Genomic DNA, 27,941 nt, shown 5'->3' with positions numbered 1-27,941 from the left:
AAATAATAAATAAACTTGCTCAAAATAACCGTTTCAAAGAAATTTTAGAGGGTTTAATTTCTTTTCGTTCTTTTTTTTTAATAGAAATTTTTTTTATGGAATGAGAAAAAGCTACACTCAGAACCAAGTTTTCTACTACGCTTTCTAATTCTTTTAAGGCTGATGTCAAAAATACTTTTAACCATAGATTTACATTACCTTTGAGTTGCGTAGAGAGAGAGCATTATTGGAATATGTAGGCCATTCAAAGCTTCCCTGGTCAATGGAATATGAACAACTCTGTCAATTGAATAGGGATTCTATGAAATTCTTTCAGACATACTGATCAAAAAGGTTTCTTAATTTGATCAATGACACAATATGTCATGTCCATGTAAGGGAAGGATTGAGACTTCTACCAATATGATAATGCCAAGTGACACAATAATATGACTCTAGTGTATAAAGAGAGCCAAGATAGTATTCTTTTTCTCGGTTACTTCTTTGTTACAAAATTCAAGAACATGGGTTTTCTGCCTATCCTGAATGGTTGTAATCTTTGATTTAATCTGTTGCCTTTCTCGCACAAGTTGCCCCACCTTTGCCCCTTTTCCTAGTTTAATCTATCTCCTAATGAAAAAAAGATATCAACAAAATATTAGATATTGTTATAAGCTTTTATTTTATTTAAGAAGTAGCATTGGGAAAAATAAAAATGAAATCAAGGCAATGCGTATATATGATATGGTTTGTACAAGCTTGACAGTCAACAATCCATTTCCAGAAAATGAATATAAACATAAATTCTATGGAATGAAAAATGTTTGTGATTTGCACTTTCTTTGTAGCTGGTTTGCTCTGCAACTGTATCAATGCTTTATTTTCTGTTATGATTAATTTCAAGAATTGAATTTTTTTTTCATTATTATAAAAGTAGACTTAAAATGCTATTTGATTCTCATTTTCAAAAACAGTCATCCAGTCATTTAACACATTAATCGGCCATATCCACTCAAATGTTTTCAGTCAATGAAATTTTAAAAAAAAAATTCCAATATTTATTAAAAAAAAATTATATCTAAATTTTAGAAAAAATTAATATTTTTTTATATATTAAAAATTCGTGTAACATGATTGATTAAAAAACATATACATCAATAACTTGTTTAGAACTACACTATTGCTATAATTGTGGATGCAAGTGCCATGGGTTCCTATGAGATTCTGAAAAAGCCTATTCCCTAATTTCGAGATACCTCTCCCCATAGCCTCCTCCTACCATTCTCATGCCGGCAAATTTGATAGAAATTTTCAGTTCAATTTTGAAATTTTTAGTAAATAATTTTTGTGGCAGCTACAATACAAACATTCACTTTTGCTATTGGTGGAACGCAAATATTAAAAGTGGAAGATTATTAAAGCTTTCAGCTGTATAGACATCATTGTGGTTAAGTTAGTGCACTTTGGAAAATCAGCGAAGAGTCTAGGAGTTTAGTGAGATCGATGTGATAATCCGGTTTGACTGCAGTGAATGGGAAACCGCCATCATCCAAACTGCATATATTGTTGTTTTTTACGCTGCAAGTTAGCCAGGAGATTTTCTTTGTTGAAAGAGGAATGTAAGAGGTCAAATGTAAATCAGTTTCTGTTACATGTATTATAAACTAGCGGTTGGACCTGACAAAGGTCCAATTTGTACTGCTCATAGCAATTTATCAGATGAAAGGATATGTGATAGGATGTTAAGGCTATGGCTTGAAAGAAATGGTGGATCTATTCTTATAAAGATGAAAGCTGCAGTTTTGAGCAGACAGGAAACAAAGAGCATATGGTAGCAAGCAACATTGACAGATGGGCATTTTTAGGACAAGGATAGTGTTGTATATGTGGAAATAAGAGTATAGATTTTGGTTTGTGAATGAAAGGAAGGCGTATTTTATGAAATCTCTGTAAGGCTAAAAGAAGAAACATAACAGAAAGTTACAAAAACATATTGTCAAATCAAAATGTTATAAATGTTCTCTAATTGTGTCTTCTTTTGTAGGTACAAATCACAATATATGATTTGATATAGTTTTAAATTAATCGTAATTGAAGCAATGACAAGACAAGGGAACTATTTTAAAGAATGCTTCTAAGAAATGTGGTCACATGGAATGCCATGATTGCAGGATACATAACGAATGGAACTGCTAAAGAGGCTTTAGGAACTTTCAAGCAAATGCAATTGGCAGATATGAAGTCATACTCAAAATCCTTTGCCAGCATCCTTCCTCCCTGTGCCAAAATGAGAGCTTTGGAATAGAGTATGGGCATCCACCAAAGCATAAAAGATAGAAAATATTGTCAGATGTTGTACTTGCAATTGCCTTGCTAGATGTGCTTTCATAATTTGAAAGCATAGACAAAGCATTCCAAAATGTTTAGAATGCCTCAAAAAACTGTGATCCCATTGAATGCCATGATTGTAGCAACTTCAAATATTTGTTAATTTAGGTAGTTAAATAATCAAATTAAGATTATTACATTTAAAAATAAAGTAGCAAGCAAAAGATTTCCCAAGCCTAACAAATCATACTTTACCATCCACTTCGTTTTTCTTTGATTTGATCTTGCAAATTTTGTTGAAATAAATCAATTTCCTAATACTCATTATTATATTAAATGTGATGAAATGTATCACTATAGGGTGTGATTATTACCTTGGCCTCCTATGTTAAAACCACCTAGAGCTTCTTCAGGACCTGTAAACAAAACATGAAAAGAAAATAATTATATATACAAAAACAAAACACTGTTTTCATATGGAAAAATTCTTCTTCAGGATTTGTAAACAAAACATGAAAAGAAAATAATTATATATACAAAAACAAAACACTGTTTTCATATGGAAAAATTCTTCTTCAGGATTTGTAAAGAAAATGTGAAAAGAAAATAATTACACATACAAAAACAAAAAAAATACCAGTTTAAATAATACCCAATTCAGTTTCAGTTTAAATAAGCATACTGTTGTGATGACAATTTGAGCCTCCTTGTTTGAAGGAGGTGGCTCATTGAGGTCTAGGCTTCGCAATAATTAAGCCGAGACGCTTCTACAATGGCAGCAAATTTATGCGTCAACATTTGAGGGTTTTTAATAATTTTGACGGTCATTTGGTTTTCAATTATTTAAGGTTTAAAATAATAATTAATTAATATAGAATGTAAAATAATTAATAGACTAATAGATTTAGATTTGGTTTTCAAAACCGTTACGAGACAGTTTCACTCCATCGGATAATTTTCATATTGTAGGTTTTTTGAATATGAATTAATGAGTTTATTTTATTTGCAAAATAATTGCAGAATCATCAGCATATTAATATTCAACTTTTTGAAAGCTACTTGAAGTAGTTCTTCATTAGATTTATATCCCTTTTCTATTCCCTATAAAATCCCCAAAAATTAAATTTCATGTTAATCAAAACAAATCTTATCACTTAAGTTCCCTACATGTTACAGTTGTGTGATGTCGAGTTTGTTTGAATTCTTTTGATATCGGGTGTGTTAGAATTATCAATGCAATCCCCTATACTCGCATGGGTTGAGATCGGATTGGTTTCACTTTTTCATCTTCCCTGGAAGTCAAAGCTGTATAAATAGAACTACACAATCAAATATGCAAGTAATGCTACACATTTGCCTAACACATTGTTCCAAGCCTGATGATCCTACCAATCATCTATAAATGGAGGATATCTTGCAAGTATTTTAGAAATGATGGTACCTCTTTCACTACGTTATCTCTCGGATCTAAAGGAAGTCATTTTTTTTGTGGGAACTCGCATCCAACTGGAAATGGTGTTGGAAGTGAATTGACTCTAAGAGGGGGGGGTGAATTAGAGTCTAAGAACTTAACTCATACAAGAAGTTTTGAAAGAGAAGTTGAAATTTCAGAAATGAAGTAAATAACATTTAATTTTATAAATGACACAGTAACATGGAACTTGCAGATATAAAACAACAATTGTATGAATTAGCATAGTGCAAAACAAATGAAATAATCCAACATATCAGAGCATGAAACTAATGGAAAACTTTTGACACATGACACAAAGATTTCATGAGTAGAAAACCCTCTTGGGGTAGAAAAACCACTCGTAAAGATCCTTTTTATTATAACAATGAGAACCAACTCTGTACATTGTCTTCAAGGAGCAACAACCACATCATAATTGCAGAAATATACTTGTGCAACTTTGAGATTATAAGAGTACAACTGAAACAATTTCCTTTTACAAATATACTGCTATAAAGTGCAGAGAAATCACATACTCTGTATACTCTATTATTTGTATGAAATACAATAATCCTTTATGTCCTTGATTTCCAAAATCAAATTCACACTGAACTTCTGAAAACAGAGTTTTCACAATATGCAATGAAAAACCCTTTCAATCTTTTTCACTGATCACAGCAAGTAACGCACAGTTTTCCCTGCCTTTTTTTTTTTTTTCACACTCACACACTTTTCCAAAATGTCATGGCCATGATATGTATAAATACCCAAAGATGTAGAATCAGTTCCAAAACTGAAATGAACTATTTTTTTTTTTAAATCAAAACTGTTTGAAAAACAAGCTTCCAAATATACCTTCCAAAATAGGGTAACTATATTAGTTAGGGTTTCTAAATGGAAACATGATTTTTGTATAACATTTTAAAATAGTTATAAATCTGCTCCAAAAAACTAAAATCCATATGAACAATGAATCTCTTGTTTATAGCATATAAAACCCTTGTAAAACTTTTGTTATCTTTAAAAAAATAGTTACTTGACCATAAAAAAAGAACCATCAAACCCTTTATTCCTGCTCATCTCTTTTTACAAAAGAGAAAAACATTTTGCAACTTTTTTACTGCTCTGTAAAAATATGAAATAGAAAAATCATTATTAAAGCCTTCAAATTACCCATGGCGGCACCTTCTAGGGTTTATGCAACAAAATAAAACACTGTTGTTTATTCTTTTTCTTTTACCACTTAAGAAACCAAAATATAAAATAGGATTTCAAAACATTTGAAGTCCACAATAGAGTCTCGTGCAAGAATGCTAGGTAAGTTGATGCCAAGTCATTACGTGGTTGTACACATCATAAATTTCACTGAACAATATGCAGATGAGGCATGATAGCATTATTAATAAAAATATGCCAATGGTTTATCAAGATGCCTTTCAAGATGTTACCCTTTTTTTTTGTCGTCAAGGGCAATCAAGAGTCAACAAACTCCCCCTTTGTCCTTGATGGCAAAAAAAAACATTTCATCATTGACCTGAATCTCATAACCAGCATACTCACTGTACCATAAATATCATTGTGCATCATGTATACAGAAAAACATTTCATCATTGACCTGAATCTCATAACCAACATACTCGTTGTACCATAAATATCATTGTGTGTCATGTATAAAGAAATCCAAATATAACTATCAATGATGTTTGTTTCTCCCCCTTTTTGTCTCAAGGACAAAGGGCAAAGCAGCAGATGGCTGCTAGAGGAGCAAAGTTCCCCCTCAATTTGTGCACGAAGTGAGAATACCAGATTGAGAGAGAACTCCCAACCTTTCCCAAAGCCTTTCAAATGTTTCTTTGGATAAATCTTTGGTAAAAATATCAGCCACTTGTGCCTGAGAAGGCACATATAAAAGTTGAAACTCATTAGCCAACACTTGGTCTCGCAGAAAATGTAATTTGATAGCAACATGTTTAGTGCGAGAATGCATAACAGGATTTTTGGAAAGACTAATAGCACTTGTATTGTCACAAAAAATTGAAACAGGCTTAGCAACAGAAATACCCATATCAGCACTTTGGTGGGACATCCATATCAGTTGTGTACAACATGCAGTGGTAGCAATGTATTCAGATTCTGAAGTGGACAAAGTAACACAGTCTTGCTTTTTGTTGTGCCAGGCAACAAGACAGTCACCTAGAAAGAAGGCAGCACCACTGGTGCTCTTACGATCATCTATACAGCCAGCCCAATCAGAATTAGTGAAACCAACAAGAGTGAAAACATTATTTTGAGGATACCATAAACCATAGTCTAAAGTACCCTGAATATACTTGAAAATTCATTTCACAACATTCAAATGAGATTGTTTTGGTGCAGATTGAAAACGTGAAACCAAACATACTGCAAACATCAAATCTGGTCTAGATGCAGTCAAATATAACAAACTGCCTATCATTGATCTATACTCTGATTGATTTACCTCAGGTGAGTCATCAGACTTAGATAATTTACAACCAGTTTCCATTGGAGTGCTAACTAGTTTGCAGTCTATCATGTTAAACTTCTTAAGCATTTCTTTGGCATATTTAGTTTGTGACAGAAAAATGCCTTGTTTAAGCTGCATTACTTGAAGACCAAGGAAGAAGGTTAATTCACCCAACATGGACATTTCAAATTCAGATTCCATGATTTTAGAAAACTTTTTAGACAAGGAATCATTATTGCAGCCAAAAATAATGTCATCCACATATACTTCAACAACTAGAATGTCATTACCTGTGACCTTAACATACAATTTTTTGTCCACTCCTCCTTTAGTAAATTCATTTCCTGTAAGATGAGCATCCAATCTGGAGTACCAAGCTCTTGGAGCTTGTTTGAGGCCATAGAGTGCCTTTTTTAATTTGTACACATAATCAGGTTTATTTGCAGATTCAAAACCTTCTAGTTGTTCCATATAAACTTCTTCATCAAGATAGCCATTGAGAAAAGAAGTTTTGACATCCATCTGGTAAACTTTAAAATTTTTATAGCAAGAGTATGCAAGAAATATTCTGATTGATTCTAATCTAGCTACAGGTGCAAATGTTTCACCAAAGTCTATCCCTTCTTGTTGTGCATAACCCTTACAAACAAAACATGCTTTATTTCTAACAACCTGTCCAGATTCATCAAGCTTATTTCTAAACACCCATTTGCCTCCTATCACATTTTTATCATCTGGCCTAGGCACTAACACCCATGTTTGATTCTTTTCTATTTGATTAATTTCATCTTTCATAGCATTTAACCAGCATTGATCGGATAAAGCATCAGAAACATTTTTAGGTTCAAAATCAGTTACCAAACAATAGTGCTCAGCTATTTGAGCTTGTTCAGTAGTTTTTGCTCTTCTTCTGGTTAAAATCCCTGCATCCATGTTACCAATAACCTGATTTTGAGGATGTCTCTTTGTAATAATCCTTGAAGGAGTATACTGAGGAATTCTTGTTTCTATATTTGAATCCTCTGCATTTGAATCTTCTGCATTTGAATCCTCTTCATTAAAGATTGATTTGCTCATTTCATTTTTCTTTTCTGTTTCCGTAGATTTAGGAACTTTGTCAAGCTTCATCGGAGCATCTTCTTCAACATCCTGCAAATCATTACTTAACAGAAACTGCTCATCAAATCTCACATTTATTGTTTCAACAATTTTCTTCAACCTATTATTGAAACATCTATAAGCTTTGCTCTGAGTAGAGTATCCAAGAAAGATACCCTCATCAGTCTTAGTATCAAAAGTTCCTAGATTTTCCTCATCCCTCTTAATATAACATTTGCAACCAAATATTTTGAAATATTTAATGGAAGCTGCTTTACCATGCCAGATTTCATAAGGAGTAAAAGTAGATTTTACTCTGATTTGCACATGATTCAAAATATAGACCGATGTATGAACAACCTCTTTCCAATGTTTATCTGGCAAATTGGCTTCATTTAGCATTGTACGAGCCATCTCCTTCACAGTCCTATTCTTACGCTCAACTACTCCATTTTGTTGAGGTGTTCGTGCAGCTGCATACTGCCTTTTGATTCCATGTTTTTCGCAGTAATCCACAAATTCTTGTGATGTAAACTCACCACCTTTGTCAGATCTTAAACATCTTAATTTCAAATCTGATTCACGTTCTACCATTTTCCTGAAAACTTTAAATCTATCAAGTGCTTCAGATTTGTGTTTTAGAAAAGTAACCTAGACCATTCTAGTATAATCATCAACAAAGAGCATAAAATATTTATCTCCATTGATTGATTGAGTCCTTGTAGGACCACATAAATCTATATGTACAAGTTGTAAGGGCCTAGTAGAAGAATGCTCTTTTGATTTAAAAGATACCCTTGTCTGTTTTCCCTTAAGACATTCTTTACATATCGCATTTGTTGGTTTGCTTAGAATAGGTAGACCTCCGACATTTTGATTCTTACTAATTCGCACAAGATTGTCAAAATTCACATGACCCAGACATTTATGCCAAAGCCAATTTTCTTCAATCTGACTCACAAGACACATACTTTTATGATTTTCATAATCAGTGGAGTCAAGTAGATTATAAATATTACCAGAGGTTCTCAATCCAGTAGCAACAACCCTTCCAAAACTTTTTGTGATAGTGCAACCTTGAGAACTAAAAGATACATTATACCCACTATCACATATTTGACTGACACTGAGAAGGTTGTGCTTTAAACCCTCAACATAATATACATCATTAATGGGAGTGTCATCATTTAAGATTAATGTTCCTTTACCTTTGATGTGAATTCCTGAATTGTCCCCAAATTTAACAAGTCCACCATCATAATCTTCCAAATGATGAAATTTATCCTTATCACCTGTCATATGGTGAGAACATCCACTGTCCAACACCCACATGGTTCTCCTATTGGAAAGAAGTGCAGTTTGTACCAACATGGATTGCTCGGTACTAGACACAAACTTAGGTTTCCATTGTTTTTCATCACTTTGTTTTGATTTACATTGTCTAGTAGTATGCCCAAAATTGTTGCATTTAAAACATTTTACCGTATTTGAAAATCCATAATTTTGTTTGTGTCCAAACATAGGAGTTCTGTGCTTTATAAATCTGCAAGTACTAACCTTGTGACCAAATTTATTGCAATAAAAACAATATCCATAGAAGAAACCAAATCTAAAAGATCTGTTAAGAGAATATGTTGGATTTCTGTTTGTTGTCTTAAAATTCTGATTTTCTGTTTTGTCCTTACAAAAACCAACACCAGTTAGATCTTTGTGATGTTTTTGTTTATCAAGAATATCATTCAGATACATAGTACTCTCATATTGACCAACTTGTTTTTGCAAAGAAGAAACTTGTTGTTCTAAAACTTTGATTTACTTATCTCTATCTTCAAGAAGAGATTTTAGATTTTCATTTGCTAAATTTGAGTCATTCAATTCAACTCGTAGAATCTGATTTGAACTTTCATGTGAGACTACTAATTTTTTTAATCTTTTTATTTCTTTGAGAGCACAGAGTAACTCTCCCTCAAGATCAATTTCACCTTGGTCTAGAACAGATTGATTTTCAAATTTGCTAGTTGAAGAAGATTCTATTTCTGCCATAAATAGTGTCTCATCTCCTTCACAAGGTGAATCATCTGATTCTCCTTCAGAGTCTTTTTTTGTGAAGAGACTCTTCTCTTTCTTAAAGGTATTGAATTTCTTTTTAGGATTCCACATTTTCTTTTTGTAGAATTTTTCTGGTTTTTCTTCTTCGCTATTTAGATCATTTAGAGGACATTGAGCAGCAAAGTGCCCAGTTTTCCCACAATTAAAACATTTGAAGGGTAATTTACTCTTATATTTCTTTTTCAATTTTCTAACAAGTAGAGCTTCAATAGCATCTGAAATTTCAGATTCACTATCAGGTTCTTCTTTCTTTTCTACTCTAAAAGCTAATTCTTTTGAAGTAGAGGAATTGCTACCAATTCTCATTTCATATGCAGTAAGAATTCCTTGCAGATTATCAAGAGTCATTGTAGAAAAGCTTTTCTTTTCTTCTAAGGTTGAAACCTTAGTTTCAAATTTTGGCAATAAGGTTCTAATGACTTTTCTAACAACATCTTGTTCATCCACTATTTCACCAAGACCTCTTCTAGAGTTTACTATCTCATCAATTCTTAGAAAATAGCTTGCAATAGTTTCATCATCTTTCATTCTCAATGCCTCAAATTGATTTTTGAGTGTGAGAATCTTTGATTCTTTTACTTTTTGATCTCCTTGATAAATTGTTTCTAGTTTATCCCAAATCTCATGGGCAGACTTACAATGCATGACCTTTACAAACACATCCTTTGTAAGACCACATAGGAGTGCATGTTTGGCCCTAGCATTTAATTCATATTTTGTTTTATCATCAGGGTCTGTAGGAATAATATCAGGAACTTTATACTTAGTTGTAACAATATCCCACACATTAAGATCAACAGAGATCAAATATGTTTCCATTCGAATTCTCCAGAACACATAATTAGTGCCATCAAAAAGAGGAGCTCTGGAAAGTGAAGCACCTTCTTGATTTTGAGCCATTTGAACTTCCAAACAACCAGGAACAATCCCTAGGAAAGACCTATATGGAGGGATCCTACGCTCTGATACCACTTGTTGGAAGTGAATTGATTCTAAGAGGGGGGGGTGAATTAGAGTCTAAGAACTTAACTCATACAAGAAGTTTTGAAAGAGAAGTTGAAATTTCAGAAATGAAGTAAATAACATTTAATTTTATAAATGACACAGTAACATGGAACTTGCAGATATAAAACAACAATTGTATGAATTAGCACAATGCAAAACAAATGAAATAATCCAACATATCAGAGCATGAAACTAATGGAAAACTTTTGACACATGACACAAAGATTTCATGAGTGGAAAACCCTCTTGGGGTAGAAAAACCACTCGTAAAGATCCTTTTTATTATAACAATGAGAACCAACTTTGTACATTGTCTTCAAGGAGCAACAACCACATCATAATTGCAGAAATATACTTGTGCAACTTTGAGATTATAAGAGTACAACTGAAACAATTTCCTTTTACAAATATACTGCTATAAAGTGCAGAGAAATCACATACTCTGTATACTCTGTTATTTGTATGAAATACAATAATCCTTTCTGCCCTTGATTTCCAAAATCAAATTCACACTGAACTTCTGAAAACAGAGTTTTCACAATATGCAATGAAAAACCCTTTCAATCTTTTTCACTGATCACAGCAAGTAACACACAGTTTTCCCTGCCTTTTTTTTTTTCACACTCACACACTTTTCCAAAATGTCATGGCCATGATATGTATAAATACCCAAAGATGTAGAATCAATTCCAAAACTGAAATGAACTATTTTTCTTTTAAATCAAAACTGTTTGAAAAACAAGCTTCCAAATATACCTTCCAAAATAGGGTAACTATATTAGTTAGGGTTTCTAAACGGAAACATGATTTTTGTATAACATTTAAAAATAATTATAAATCTGCTCCAGAAAACTGAAATCCATATGAACAACGAATCTCTTGTTTATAGCATATAAAACTCTTGTAAAACTTTTGTTATCTTTTAAAAAATAGTTACTTGACCATAGCCATCAAACCCTTTATTCCTGCTCATCTCTTTTTACAAAAGAGAAAAATATTTTGCAACTTTTTTACTGCTCTTAAAAATCTGAAATAGAAAAATCATTATTAAAGCCTTCAAATTACCCATGGCGGCACCTTCTAGGGTTTGTGCAACAAAATAAAACATTGTTGTTTATTCTTTTTCTTTTACCACTTAAGAAACCAAAATATAAAATAGGATTTCAAAACATTCGAAGTCCACAATAGAGTCTCGTGCAAGAATGCTAGGTAAGTTGATGCCAAGTCATTACATGGTTGTACACATCATAAATTTCACTGAACAATATGCAGATGAGGCATGATAGCATTATTAGTAAAAATATGCCAATGGTTTATCAACATGCCTTTCAAGATGTCACCCTTTTTTTTTGTCGTCAAGGGCAATCAAGAGTCAAATAATGGAAGCTTATAAAGAGTGTTCCATTGGTTCAGCGTTAAAATATTATAAATTAAATGACACTAACATTAGAATTCAATTTTATATATTATTGTTACAATCTTAAAGTTATTCCAGTTCTTCCATCAACCTGTGGAAACTCATACATAGATATATATTTATTCCCTTCTTAGAGAAATTAAGAACATACTCCATCAGTTTAAAAATAGTTTGGTTGTCTCATCTATTATGTAGATTTTTTTCAACTGCTCCATAAATCTCTTAGGTCTAATTATAGAAATATTTAGATTTCTTAAAATATGAAGTATAAAAGTTATTCCAATTGTTCCATCAACATGATATATATTTATTCTCTTCTTAAAATATTATGATAAATTAAACGACACTAACATTAGAATTCAAGTTTATATATTGTTGTTACAACCTTAAAATTGAATTGTATGCAAAGCTCATTACATAGGAAAAAGATTGGATGAAAATATTGAGTAGTTTTAATGAAGTTTAATCTACTTAAGAATGATAAAAAGAAAAAGTAAGAAATTTAAAAAATTTAAAAATAGATATCCTATTTTCAATGCATCATTTTATTTTAATCTCTCTTTAAAAACAAAAAATGGATATCCTATTTTCAATGCGTCATTTTAACTAATAATTTTTTGCAATGATATGCAGTGCAATGCATGGTGAATCCAAATTAACCACCTATTTAATATGAAAGTAGATTTTTATGTTATTATTCATAGAGGAGGTTTGACCTGGATTTGGGGTTGTAGAGGGATTCTTTAGCATTTATTCATTTGTTTTTTTTTCCAGGAGGAGGTTTGACCTGGATTTGGGGTTGTAGAGGGATTATTTAGCATTTATTCATTTGTGAATTTTTCCAGGAGGAGGTTTGACCTGGATTTGGGGTTGTAGAGGGATTCTTTAGCATTTATTCATTTGTGAATTTTTGCAGGTTGACATTTATAGAAACATATGTGGTAGAATCTATGTTTTCATTATCTTTACGAATAGCTTCTTTCCAATTTTAATAAACTCATTTGAATTACAAAAATGAGGAGATCAATGCATTGGAGAAGGAATGTAAGATGCCAGTGAGAGTTGTAAATCTATTTTACAACTAATTATTGGTTCATTTAACAATTAAAAACAATGAATTTATTTCAATTTAAAAATCTGAAATGATTTGCATGCAAAAAGAAAAGATAGAATAAAAATGTTTCAAAATGTTTCTTATATGTCTAAATTAATTAAAGGTTATGAGTATGATAATTTTACTTATAAGAAACTTTGAACTATTTTAAAATGTCTATATTTTAATTATAATAAACTTTGAAGCTATTTTAAAATGTATTTATTTCATTAGAACAAAGTTTCACGGTAATCATTTCATTAAAGAATTCAAGTAAGGAAAAACAATATCCATAAGAAAAGTACATAATATTAAAGACTTTTTAAATATTTTATAAAAAATAACAATAAGTTTTATGAATGCATTATCCTACAATAGTTACCTATTTATAGCCTTACCTTAACACTAAACTCTAATTAACTATAACCTTAACCCCTAAACCTAATCTTTCTAAATAAATGTAAACCCTAACCTAATCTTAAAGTTAACTCTAATCATATAGTTTTTAAATTTTTTAAATTATATCATAAAAGTTTAAATCCTTAATTAATTTTTTGGTTTGATTACCATTAGGTTTGATAAACATTCAAAACCCTACTCTAAAAATTTCAACTTCTATAAGTTTTAGTTTTAAATTTATTCTAAAACTAATTGTTGATTCATTTAACAACATTTAAAAATAAATTTATTTTAATTTTAAAATTTGAATTGTTTCATGCAAAAACAAAAAGGGTAGAACAGAAATTTTGTTAATATATTTATATTAATTTCTTTTCTTTTTTCAATTTCACAACTAAAATCATACTCTAACAATTTAATATCAATTAACTTTTACTAATGCCTATAGAGTATAAGTTTAACTTTTATTTTAAAATATATAAATAAGGAAATAAAATATTCACAAGAAAATTATATAATAATAAAGATTCTTTTAATATTTAATAAAAAATGATTATAAGTGTTATGAATGCATCATCCTACAATAGTAACCTACTAGCCTTACCTTCAAACTAAACTCTAATTAGCTATAACCTTAACTCCTAGACCTAATCTCTCTAATTGAATGCCAACCCTAACCTAACCTTAAAGTTAACTCTAACAATATAATTTTTAAAATTTTTTAAATTATATCATAAAGGTTAAACCCTTAATTAATATTTTCATTTGATTACCATTAGGATTTGATAAACATTAAAAGCATACTCTAATCATTGAAAGAAAACTAAGTTTAGTTTTAAATTTATTCTAAAACTAATTATTGATTCATTTAACAACATTAAAAAAATACAAACCTAACTATAATGAAAACCTTACCATAATAAAACCCTCACCTTTACAATATCTATAATCTAAACCTCATTGAACTCTAAACCATAACTTGACCCTAAATTTAAATATAACTCTAACTTCACCCTTACTACAATCCTAACCCTAACCCTTAACACTAACACTTAACGTATGATAAAAACCCTAACCCTTGAGATAATCCTTTAAAATTTAATCCTAATCCTAAGCCTAAACATAATCTTAACCCTATCCCTAACCTTAACCCTAACCATGATATAAATCCAAACCCTAACCATTAGCCTAACTCTAACAATGATGTAAACCCTAACTACAATCCTAACCCTAACCCTCTACTATTAACCTTAAACCCTTAACCCCAATCCTAATGTTGTGATATAAACCCTAACCCTAAACACAAAACTAACCATAATCCTAAATCCTAATCCTAAACCTAATCATAATCCCATGATATAAACCCTAACCCTAGAAATAATCATAACAATAACACTAAATACTAATCCTACCAATGATTGTAAACCTAACCCTAACCTTAACCATAAATCCAAAACCTAAACCTAACGATGATGTAAACCCGTACTGCAATCCTAATCCTAACCATTAACCTAACCCTAAAAGTGATGCAAACCATAAATATAAATCCAAACTATAACCATAACAATAAATATAAACCCTAAACCTAGACATAATCCTAAATGTAACCCTAAATCCTAAGCCTAACCATAATCTTAACCCTTTCCCTAACCTTAATCCTAACCATGATACAAATCTAAACCCTAACCATTAGCCTAACCTTAACAATGATGTAAACTATAACAATAATCCTAATCCTAACCCTTAACCCTAACTCTAACCCTCTGATATAAACCCTAACCCTAACATTGTGATATAAACTCTACCCCTAAACATAAAATTAACCATAATTGTAAATCCTAATCCTAATCCTAACCCTGATCCTAAGCCCATGATATAAACCCTAACCCTAGAAATAATCATAACAGTAACATTAAATCCTAACCCTAACAATAATCGTAACACTAATCCTAACTCTAATTTTAAACCCTAAATCCAAAACCTAACCATTAAGCTAACCCTAACAATGATGTAAACACTTCCTACAATCCTAACCCTAACCATTAACCTAACCCTAAAAGTGATGTAAACCATAACCATTAGCCAAACCCTAACCCTAACCCCAACCATGTTGTAAATCCAAATTGTACCCATTAACTTAACTCTAACAATGATATAAACCATAAACATAATCCTAATCCTAACCCTAACCTTGCACATAATCCTAAACATAACTTTAGAAATCCTAAGCATAACCATAAACTTAACCCTATCCATAACCTTAACCCTAACTATGATATAAATCCAAACCCTAACCATTAGCCTTACCCTAACAATGATGTAAACCCTAACTACAATCCTAACCCTAACCCTTAAAACCATAACTCTAAGCCTCTAATATAAACCTTAAACCCTTAATCCCAATCCTAATGTTGTGATATAAACCATAACCCTAAACACAAAACTAACCATAATCGTAAATCCTAATCCTAATCATAATCCCATGATATAAAGCGTAACCCTATAAATAATCATAACAATAACACTAAATACTAATCCTGACAACAATTGTAAACCTAACCCTAACCTTAACCCTAAATCCAAAACCTAACCATTAACCTAACCCTAATGTTGGTGTAAACTCGTACTGCAATCGTAATCCTAACCATTAACCTAACCCTAAAAGTGATGCAAACCATAAATATAAATTCAAACCATAACTATAACAATAAATATAAACCCTAACCCTAGACACAATCCTAAATGTAACCCTAAATCCTAAGCCTAACCATAATCTTAACCCTTTCCCTAACCTTAATCCTAATCCTAACCATGATATAAATCTAAACCCTAACCATTAGCCTAACCTTAACAATTATGTAAACCCTAATTATATTCATAACCCTAACCGTTAACCCTAACTCTAACCCTCTAATATAAACCTTAACCCTAACATTGTGATATAAACTTTACCCCTAAACATAAAATTAACCATAATCGTAAATCCTAATCCTAACCTTGGTCCTAAGCCCATGATATAAACCCTAACCCTAGAAATAATCATAACAATAACATTAAATCCTAACCCTAACAATAATCGTATCCCTAACTCTAACCTGAAACCCTAAATCCAAAACCTAACCATTAACCTAACCCTAACAATGATGTAAACCCTTACTACAATCCTAACCCTAACCATTAACCTAACCCTAAAAGTGATGCAAACCATAACCATTAGCCAAACTCTAACCCTAACCATGTTGTAAATCCAAACTATACCCATTAACTTAGCCCTAACAATGATATAAACCATAAACATAATCTTAATCCTAACCCTAAGCCTATGATATAAACCCTAACCTTGGACATAATCCTAAACATAACCCTAAATCCTAAGCATAACCACAATCTTAACCCTAACCCTAGCCTTACCCCTAACCTTGATGTAAATGCAAACCCTAACCATTAACCTAACCCTAAAAGTCATGCAAAACACAACTATAACCCTAACCCTACCCCTAACCCTAAGTCTAACCCTATTATATAAACCCTAGCCCTACACATAATCCTAAGCATAACCATAAATCATAAGCCTAAGCATAATCTTGACCCTGACCCTAACCCTAACCATTAACATAAACCTAAGAATGATGTAATATCTATCTATAATCCTAACCCTAACCCTTAACCTTAAGATATAAACTCTAACCATAGACATAACCCTAACCATAATTCTAAATATTAATCCTTTAAACCACAATCATAAACTTAACCATAACCCTAACCTTGATGCTAATCCTAACCTTGATGTTGTGATATAAACCCTAACCCTAAATGTAAAACTAACCATAATCATAAATCCTAATCCTAACCCTAATCCTAATCCCATGATATAAACCCTAAACCTAGAAATAATCATAATAATAATACTAAATCCCAAGCCTAAACATTAACCTAACTCTAACAATGATATAAACCCTTACTATAACCATTAACCTAACCCTAAAAGTGATAAAAACCACAACTATAACCCTAACCCTAACCCTTAACCCTGAGTATAACCCTATGATATACATCCCAACCCTACACATAATCCTAACCATAACCATAAATCCTAAGCCTAAACATAGTCTTAACCCTAACCCTAACCCTGACTCTAACCATTAACCTAACCCTAACAATGATATAAAATCTATCAATAATCCTAACCCTAACCCTAATCCTATAATATAAATCCTAACCCTAGACATAACCCTAACCATAATTATAAATGTTAAGCCTAACCACAATCTTAAACCTAACCATAACCCTAACCATTGTGCTAACCCTCACCCTAACATGGTGATGTATAAACTGCAACCCTAAACATAAAACTAACCATAAATGTAAATCCTAATCCTAACCACAATCTTAACCCTAACCCTAATCATGATGTAAATCCAAACCCTAACCATTAAACTCACCCTAACAATGATGTAAACCCTACCTATAATCCTAACCCTAACCCATAACCATAGCCACCCTAGCCCTATGATATAAAGGTCCTAACCCTACATATAATCTTAACCATAACCCTAAATCCTAAGCCTAACCATGAATTTAACATTAATTGTAAAACTAAACATGATGTAAATCCAAACCCTAACCATTAACCTAACCATAAAAATTATGTAAACCCTAACTATAATCCTAAACCTAATCCTTAACGGGTGAATTCACAAAGCTGGTTCCCACTTTTGCCAACGAAGGAATTTGGCGAAAGTGGGAATTTCGGATTTGCCCGTGTTCGAGCGAAATGGAAATGTTCGCTCGGACTACCCCTAGGAGTCCGAGCGAACCAACCTTTTGACTTGGGTTCGCTCGAACATCGGGCGAGTTTTGGGTTCGCTCAAACCCCCCATTCGCTCGAACCCGTTGCGGTTAGGGTTTTTTTTTAAAATTTATAAATATCGAAAATGACAGTTAAAAGGTCATTATCAAATTTGACTTTTTATGTCTAGTGGGGGTCGGATCGAACCAGTCGTCAGCATCACGTCACCAAGCTTTGTCTGCAGCAGTTAGCATCTTTCCTATTTTAGTTTTCGACCTTTGTTATATCAGGTGCACAAAATAACCCTTTGTTTGGTTTAATAATGTCTTTTTTAATTAAATTTGTAAATAATTTGTTTGTTAATTTATTTTTTTAATTAAATAATTGTATATAGTTATTGTTTTTCAACATTTTAGAAAAATGTTTGATAATTTATTGTTTTTCATTATTTTAGAAAAATGTTTGATAATTTAATGTTTTGATTGAAATGTGTCAATTTGTTTTTAAAATTACATAATTGTATAGATGTATATTTTTTTCAACATTTTAAAAAATTGTTATGAAAAACATAGAAAACTAACCTGTAGTAAATCAGAACTTAGAAAAACATTAGCAAAAAAAGAAAAACGTTAGAAAAATTAATTTAAATAAACATTAGAAAATTTAGATAACAAATTTAAACAAATTAAATTTCCTCTACAATGTGACCCATTTTCACATCCTATTACACGCACAACATGACCCCTTAAGACCACATATGACACTATACGTTCCCTTAGGAGGTCATAGAGGATCACATATAACATAGTAGTGTACATGTGTGACATTCCCTTTAGGATCACATCTAGTGTCCTAAGGGGTCATACGTGGTTCTAAGGGGTCACACATGTGTTATAACACATGCATGACCCCTTAGAACCGCATATGACCCCTTATAAAATTGTAGTGTGAACAACATACCCCTTAGTCCATCAAATAGTGTCTTAACACATGCGTGACCCATTACAACCGCATATGACCCTTTATAAAATCCTAGTGTGAACGACATACCCCTTAGTCCATCAAATAGTGTCTTAACACATGCGTGACCCATTACAACCGCATATGACCCTTTATAAAATCCTAGTGTGAACGACATACCCCTTAGTCCATCACATAGCGTCTTAAGGGGTTGTATGTGGTCCTAAGGGGTCACGCATGCATTAACACATGCGTGACCCCTTAGTAGGTCACGTAGGACACCTTATAACATCCTACTATACATATGACATTCCCCTTAGGATCACATAGTGTCATAAGGGGTCATATGTGGTCCCAAGGGGTCATGCATGTGTTATAACATATGCATGACCCCTTCGAACCGCATATGACACCTTATAAAATCCTAGTGTGAACGACATACCCCTTAGTCCATCACATAGTGTCTTAAGGGGTCGTATGTTGTCCTAAGGGGTCACGCATGCATTAACACATGCGTGACCCCTTAGTAGGTCACATATAACCCCTTATAACATCCTAGTGTACATATGACATTCCCCTTAGGATCATATAGTGTCCTAAGGGGTCATATGTGGTTAGAACCACATATGACCCCTTATAAAATCCTAGTGTGAACGACATACCCCTTAGTTCATCACATAGTGTCTTAAGGGGTCGTATGTGGTCCTAAGGGGTCACGCATGCATTCACACATGTGTGACCCCTTAGTAGGTCACATATGACCCCTTATAACATCCTATTATACATATGACATTTCCTATGTGTCCTAAGGGGTTGAATATGTGCTCCTAAGGGCTCACGCATGCATTAACACATGCATGACCCCTTAGTAGGTCACATATGACCCCTTATAACATCCTACTGTACATGTGACATTCCCCTTAGGATCACATAGTGTCATAAGGGGTCATATGTGGTTCTGAGGGGTCATGCATGTGTTATAACATATGCATGACCCCTTAGAAACGCATATGACCCCTTCTGAATCCTAGTGTGAACGACATACCCCTTAGTCCATCACATAGTGTCTTAAGGGGTCGTATGTTGTCCTTAGGGGTCACGCATGCATTAACACATGCGTGACCCCTTAGTAGGTCACATATGACCCCTTATAACATCCTACTGTACATATGACATTCCCCTTAGGATCATATAGTGTCCTAACCCCTTATAGATTCCTAGTGTGAACGACATACCCCTTAGTCCATCACATAGTGTCTTAAGGGGTCGTATGTTGTCCTAAGGGGTCACACATGCATTAACACATGTGTGACCCCTTATAACATCCTATTGTACATATGACATTCCCCTTAGGATCATATAGTGTCCTAAGGGTTCATATGTGGTTAGAACCACATATGACCCCTTATAAAATCCTAGTGTAAACGACATACCCCTTAGTCCATCACATAGTATCTTAAGGGGTTGTATGTGGTCCTAAGGGGTTAACATGCATTAACACATGCATGACCCCTTAGTAGGTCACATATGACTCCTTATAACATCCTCTTGTACATATGACATTCCCCTTAGGATCATATAGTGTCCTAAGGGGTCATATGTGGTTAGAACCACATATGACCCCTTATAAAATCCAAGTGTGAACGACATACCCCTTAGTTCATCACATAGTGTCTTAAGGGGTCGTATGTGGTCCTAAGGGGTCACGCACGCATTGACACATGTGTGACCCCTTAGTAGGTCACATATGACCCCTTATAACATCCTACTGTACATATGACATTTCCTATGTGTCCTAAGGGGTTGAATATGTGGTCCTAAGGGCTTACGCATTCATTAACACATGCGTGACCCCTTAGTAGGTCACATATGATCCCTTATAACATCCTACTGTACATATGACATTCCCCTTAGGATCACATAGTGTCATAAGGGGTCATATGTGGTCCTGAGGGGTCATGCATGTGTTATAACATATGCATGACCCCTTAGAACCGCATATGACCCCTTATAGAATCCTAGTGTGAATGACATACCCCTTAGTCCATCACATAGTGTCTTAAGGGGTCATATGTTGTCCTAAGGGGTCACGCATGCATTAACACATGTGTGACCCCTTAGTAGGTCACATATGACCCCTTATAACATCCTACTGTACATATGACATTCCCCTTAGGATCATATGGTGTCCTAACCCCTTATAGATTCCTAGTGTGAACGACATACCCCTTAGTCCATCACATAGTGTCTTAAGGGGTCGTATGTTGTCCTAAGGGGTCACGCATGCATTAACACATGTGTGACCCCTTAGTAGGTCACATATGACCCCTTATAACACCCTACTGTACATATGACATTCCCCTTAGGATCATATAGTGTCCTAAGGGGTCATATGTGGTTAGAACCACATATGACCCCTTATAAAATCCTAGTGTGAACGACATACCCCTTAGTCCATCACATAGTATCTTAAGGGGTCGTATGTGGTCCTAAGGGGTCAATATGCATTAACACATGCGTGACCCCTTAGTAGGTCACATATGACTCCTTATAACATCCTCCTATACATATGACATTCCCCTTAGGATCATATAGTGTCCTAAGGGGTCATATGTGGTTAGAACCACATATGACCCCTTATAAAATCCTAGTGCGAATGACATACCCCTTAGTTCATCACATAGTGTCTTAAGGGGTCGTATGTGGTCCTAAGGGGTCACGCATGCATTGACACATATGTGACCCCTTAGTAGGTCACATATGATCCCTTATAACATCCTACTGTACATATGACATTCCCCTTAAGATCATATAGTGTCCTAAGGGGTCATACGTGGTTAGAACCACATATGATCCCTTATAGAATCCTAGTGTGAACGACATACCCCTTAGTCCATCACATAGTATCTTAAGGGGTCGTATGTGGTCCTAAGGGGTCAACATGCATTAACACATGTGTGACCCCTTAGTAGGTCACATATGACCCCTTATAACATCCTATTGTACATATGACATTTATACGATTCCACATATGAAAAATAAATAAATAAAATGTGTCGGCCAGAGTTCGAACGAAAGCCGACAGTTAAAAATTGTTGGGTTCGCTCGAACATGACAATTACAAAAATGTTCATTCCAAAATCGAGCTCATTGGTTCGAGCGAAAGGGGGTTCGCTCGAACCATTCTTGGTTCGAGCGAACCCAATTCGCTCGAACTTGTGTTCGCTCGAACCCGCAAATTAAGGGTTTCTCCCAAAAAATTTCAGAGTTCTGAAGAATTAATGACTTCGAAGCTCTGGTTCAATGCACGAATGAAATAATCTTGATAACCCAAAAATATTAGATGGTAGTACTCGAAGCAAGCTTTCTAACGAGTATAATTTTGTTATATTTTGAATTTATCATGTTCTTGTTTTTTTAATTTTATGGAAAATTGGTTTTTCACCGAACATGAACTTCTCTGTTCAATGCATTAAGAAAAATAAGAAACTAATTCAAAAAAATTCTGAAAAATATCTATGCCCCTTGTATTGATGTCTTCTTTCTAACAAAAAAAAATTTGAATTTTGATTTATATAGAACAAGTTATGTGTTCAAACGTAAACCTATGTTTGAATTATGACTAGTCGGACTTCAAAACTTTATAAAATGAAAAATATTGAACATATCACTATAAAACCAAATGCAAGCCCTGGATATTGATGTTACAAACCAAAATTCGAAAGAATTGAGTTTTTATCATTTATAGAAAAAAATTTATGCATTTCGAGAGGCACATCACTCTTAAAAAATGTAGTTTGTTATAAAAAACCACTTTTCGAGGGAGATGGAAAAAAAATTTAAAAATCCTTCAAAAAAAATTGAAAAAAATGTATATAGAATCTACAAACAAAATGCTAGAAATCACTAATTTATATCATCTTCAAATTTTTAATAGTTTAAAAGTTATAATTCTCGGAAGTTGAAGATTATTTTAAAAATGTACATCTCAGTGTCAAAAGTGGCAAAAAAGTGGGAACCATTATTGTGAGTTCACCCTAACCCTAACCCTAACCACAATCATAACCGTAACTTGATGATATAAACTCTAATCATAGAGATAATCCTAACCATATACCTAAAAATTAAGCCTAACTAGAACCTTAACCCTTACAATGATGTAAATCTAAACCCTAACCATTAACCTAACCGTAACAATGATGTAAACCCTAACAATAATCCTAACTCTAACCTTAACCCTAGACATAATCCTCACCATAATGATAAATCCAAGGCCTACCACAATCTTAACCCTATCCCTAATCCTAACCATGAAGTAAATCCAAGCCCTGATCATTAACCTAACCCTAACAATGAAGTAAACCCTAACTATAATCCTAACCCTAATCATAGCCCTATGATATAAACTATAACCCTACACATAATCTAACCATAACCCTAAATCCTAGCCTAATCACAATCTTAACGCTAACCGTAACACTAAACATGATGTAAATCCAAACCCTGACCATTAACCTAACCTCAACAATGATGTAAACCCTAACTACAACCATAACCCTAACCCTAATGGCAAGACAAGATAAACTCTATTCCTTATTGAAGTAGGCCTACTATTTTAAACCAAATCAAATCCTAACCCTAATAGTAAACCATAATGAACCCTAACCCTTATTGAATTAGGCCTACTATTTTGATTCCAATCCTAAGTATAATTATAAATCTAGAATTGAACCAAATGGAATCCTAAATCTAACACAGTACCAATCCAAAATATACAACTATACAACAATATATAATTTGAAATTAATTTATGTCATGTCTTTCAATTCATGATGTGACTGCTACTAGCTTAAAGGATATCTCTTGGCTTATTCTATATATATTATTAAATATATATAAGCTAGTGTTATTCTACAATCATAGTAGTGATTCAATGCTATTATTTTATTTTTTTTAATCATCATAAATAATATTTAGAATACACAAAATTGATTATAGAAAAAAATTAAAAATCTAGATCTAAATGTAACTGGTTTTTCAGTATATTTAGAATACACAAAATCTTTTCTTATGTGTGGTATAAATTTAACCCTGCCTCCTTGCTTTCCTCATTGCCTTGATACCTAAAATTGACTTTAAAAAAAAAATTAAATCTCAATGTAACTGGTTTTTCAATATATTTATTAAATTTCAATTGAATAAATTTACAATGCAAATTTAAAACATACATAATCTCATAACTAATTTTTTTTATAATAGAATCATTAATCAAAAAGCTATACTAACGATTTTTACTTTTTAAAGATTTAAATATTATTTTTAATTTTGAAGATTTTGATTATTAATAATTGTAAAGTATTAACACTTAATGTTATTAAAAACAATTATTATTTTCCAATTTTATTTTTTCAAAAATAAATTTATTAATGATATTCAAAATTAGTTATCTTTAATTCTAATTTTATAAATAAAAAATTTCATTTAGTATACAAAATAATTATTATTTTATCAATTATGATTTTTCTAAGATGATTTATACAACAAATAAAAATTGAATTACAAATAATCAACACAATGCTTACTGTTTAGAAATCATCCAAACTGATTACATTAGTCAATTTTGCAAATAGGATATTAATCTTATTCATTTAATATAGAAATTAATTATTATTTTTGGCAAAGACACATGTAGCAGCAGGAAAGAGGTAATAATAACCAATAGGAAAGGCAAATCGTTTGGACACGTGGGCATAGCTAGGCTCTCCAAATGGAAGGAATACCTGATAATCACTCTAAATGAACTGCTCTAAACACATAAAATAGATATTAGCAACTTGACACCCTAGATGTTGTAGAATGAACAGTTTGTAGGTGTTTCTGAATGCATTAGCAATATTCATGGATTTTTCCGCAATCTCTCAAGGTCCACTTTAGCTTTCTTCAATGATCGCATTAGATCTGTCCAAAAAATATTTTTTTGCTATATGTGAACCATGTACTATGCAGACTCTCGATTTGTGAAATAATGGACTCACAGGTAAGATTCCTTTTGGGTTTATAGACTGCACTTATTTTGACGTATTGAATTTGGGGAACAATTGTTTGGAAGGTGAGTTCCCAGCAAGTATGGAAAACATGACTTTGCTTCAAACACTCAAAATCAGGGCAAACTTAAAGAGGCATTCGTGCACTTTCTTTTTACAAGGCTCATTTGGCCGTGGATACGCCTACTTTGGAATGAGAGGGAAGATTAACCCAAAATTTGGGTTACTGCTAAAACAATTTATAGACAAATGAAGAGAACTTAGCAAGGATTGAAGACAAACTCAAATCGCAAAACTATGCAAGGTGAGCTATTGCAAGCATCATAATCTTTGTGTTTTATTAGCAAGTTAATGATCTCTGTGTTTTATTTACTGAATTTTATTCTTACTGTATGTTATTCAACAGGCCACTTGAGAGTTTCAAGACATAAAATTCTAAATTCGCATTTCTTTAATCAAATTTTGATTAAATTTCGGCATAGCTAGTAAGTCTTCTAACCTAACCTAATTGCAATGCATAGCTACTAAGTCTTTTACCCTAATTTAAATGCTCCAAAACTTGATGATCATGATCATTTTGGAGTCGGAGTCTGTGAGGGACTCAAATGTACCTGTTATAATCCCTATTAGAATACCGATTCTACAAGGTAGTCATCCTCTTCAGGAACACTTATTTTATAAAGTTTTATGCTATTACTCTTCTGGAATCCTATAAATAAAGCCTATGTAATTTGAAGGCGCATCTTTTTAAAAATTACTTATCCATCTCTATATGACGTTGTGACTGACTATTGATGGTTGGTTTATTGCTTTACTTAAACTTGCCTGGATACCTAAAATTGGCTCTCTAAGGAAATTTTTACACAAGAGTAATATACAGGAATACACAAAATATATTCTTATATTTTTACAATATAAAACCCTAAATTAATAATTTTACAAATTACTTATCCAATATGTCCATATTGCGCTATGACTAATGCTAGTTGATTTACTTAAACATCAGAGGACTTATAGAAATCCGTACAAAGAAACTGTTAATTTTTTAAATCAAATAAATACTTAATAATGTCCATAATTGAAATTTGAATTGACAACTTCAGGAAGCTGCAAGCTATATCGGTGGCACCACCAAATGGACATGGCATACAAAAATGAAACCCTAAAATCTCATTTACTTGTCAACAACAAGATATTAGTTTTCGTTCGTCTTCTCTCATAAAAATCCTCCTACGACACGGTTTCAAGACACAGTTGGAAATAAAGAACTATTGTGTGACTTGCAGTTTAGGTTTGATTATAATTCATTTTCCTGGTTTGCAATATTTTTCTTTAAAAGATATATTTTAGCCGCTCATTACCCAATAGGCTTGTGTTGTATTCTTAATTTATTTTAACCGATGTTAATGAAAAATTTGTATGCTATTGGCTTCAATTTACTATTTTTTTTTTGCAATTTAAATGTGTATCATTATTCCAGTTAACGTATTTATCGAGGGCAACCTATTTATTTGTTGGTAAAATATCTTAAACAGATGATTGTACTCATACAAGGTGCAATGATAAATACCTACACTCCAGTGTTCTCTCTACCGTTTGATGTGCCTCCAAAATCTGTAAGCAGGTCAGACCCAATTTCACTTCAAACGCAAATTCATTCTGGAGAAAAACTGAAAAATTACAATAAATTTTAACTCGCCTTCAGAGATAGGTTACCACAAATTGTTCATCATTGCTATCATTGTCTGTCGATGTATATAATCCACCTCTAAAGCTAGCTAATGGCGGCTCACCAAGCATGGTCGTAGAAACAACATGAGGCTTTGTTTTGCCATGTATACTCTAGTTTAAATGCCACGTTAATACTAAGGCCAACCTAGAATAATTTTATTTCAGCACGTAGACATGCGCGTGGCAATTTTAGACACCATCAATTGTCTAGAAACAATTCAGTGTCAAACCGTCACTGTGCCAACCCTATCGGCTAAAAAAGGAAACGGAAAAAGTCTGGTGGACGTGAAATCATGCTCGACAAAGTGTTTCCAAGCAGCAGATTCCCGGCGTGAGACAATTCCGGTGGCGGTGTACCACCACAGGGGATTGCCTATCGGCAAAATATTATAGACACTATATGATATACTTTATATTAATTACAGATAATTCACTAATAAATATATAATATATAATACATTTAATTTCAATATATAAAAGAATGTATATATAATTATGTCGAGAGGCGTATTAGGGGAGGCGTATTAGGGTGTAAGATTCTCCGTCAATAAAAACGAAACCATCAACTAATTTGTTATATTAGGCAACTTTCCATTTTAATGTGATATGGATGTTTTCCTTAAAGCTTGTAGATTTAGATTTTTATTTTCATAATTCAATTCTCTTATTTGGTCATCGCAAAAATTTATATATTTAGCACATTGTAAATCAATATATTGTCTAAACTTTTTCTAGGTAAAATATATCATGAAGGAGAGTATTGAGATGTGGAATTCAAAGTTAAAAATGGGGTCTTAAGATGACACTTTTTTTCTGAAATCAACAAAGTTTGAACTTCAACGACAAATTGAAGATAGTTAGACTCCAAATTTGAAGATGCAACAAGAACAAGAGTCAGAGTGCTTCGAGTCTACTTTCTAAACTACTAATTTTTTTGAAAATGGTGGAGATTAAGGGCTTCAAAAAGGGGGGCCACAAAAAGTGGTCATGTTTTTATGCAAAAAACATAACATAGCGTCTATTGTGGGCCCCCTAAAATGTTAACTTTTTT

At 32.7% G+C, this 27,941-nt stretch overlaps 1 long non-coding RNA gene across 2 annotated transcripts; it reads right to left on the bottom strand.

Annotated features, from left to right (window-relative positions):
• Positions 1-210: 210 nt before the first annotated feature.
• On the bottom strand, positions 211-26,968 carry LOC131856084 (uncharacterized). Of its 2 annotated transcripts, none has more exons than XR_009358198.1 (4): positions 26,876-26,968; positions 26,730-26,799; positions 2,682-2,723; positions 211-609 (listed from the first exon to the last, which is right to left on the bottom strand). It is a non-coding gene; the product is annotated as an uncharacterized LOC131856084 (long non-coding RNA). The 2 variants fall into 2 exon arrangements; XR_009358199.1 differs by lacking the exon at positions 211-609 and adding an exon at positions 2,018-2,273.
• Between the last annotated feature and the right edge of the window lie 973 nt (positions 26,969-27,941).

This window comes from Cryptomeria japonica, chromosome 1, assembly GCF_030272615.1.
Source record: "Cryptomeria japonica chromosome 1, Sugi_1.0, whole genome shotgun sequence".
Lineage (NCBI taxonomy): Eukaryota > Viridiplantae > Streptophyta > Pinopsida > Cupressales > Cupressaceae > Cryptomeria > Cryptomeria japonica.
Note: the sequence above shows the minus strand (reverse complement) of the source record. Positions and strands in the feature narration are given on the sequence as shown.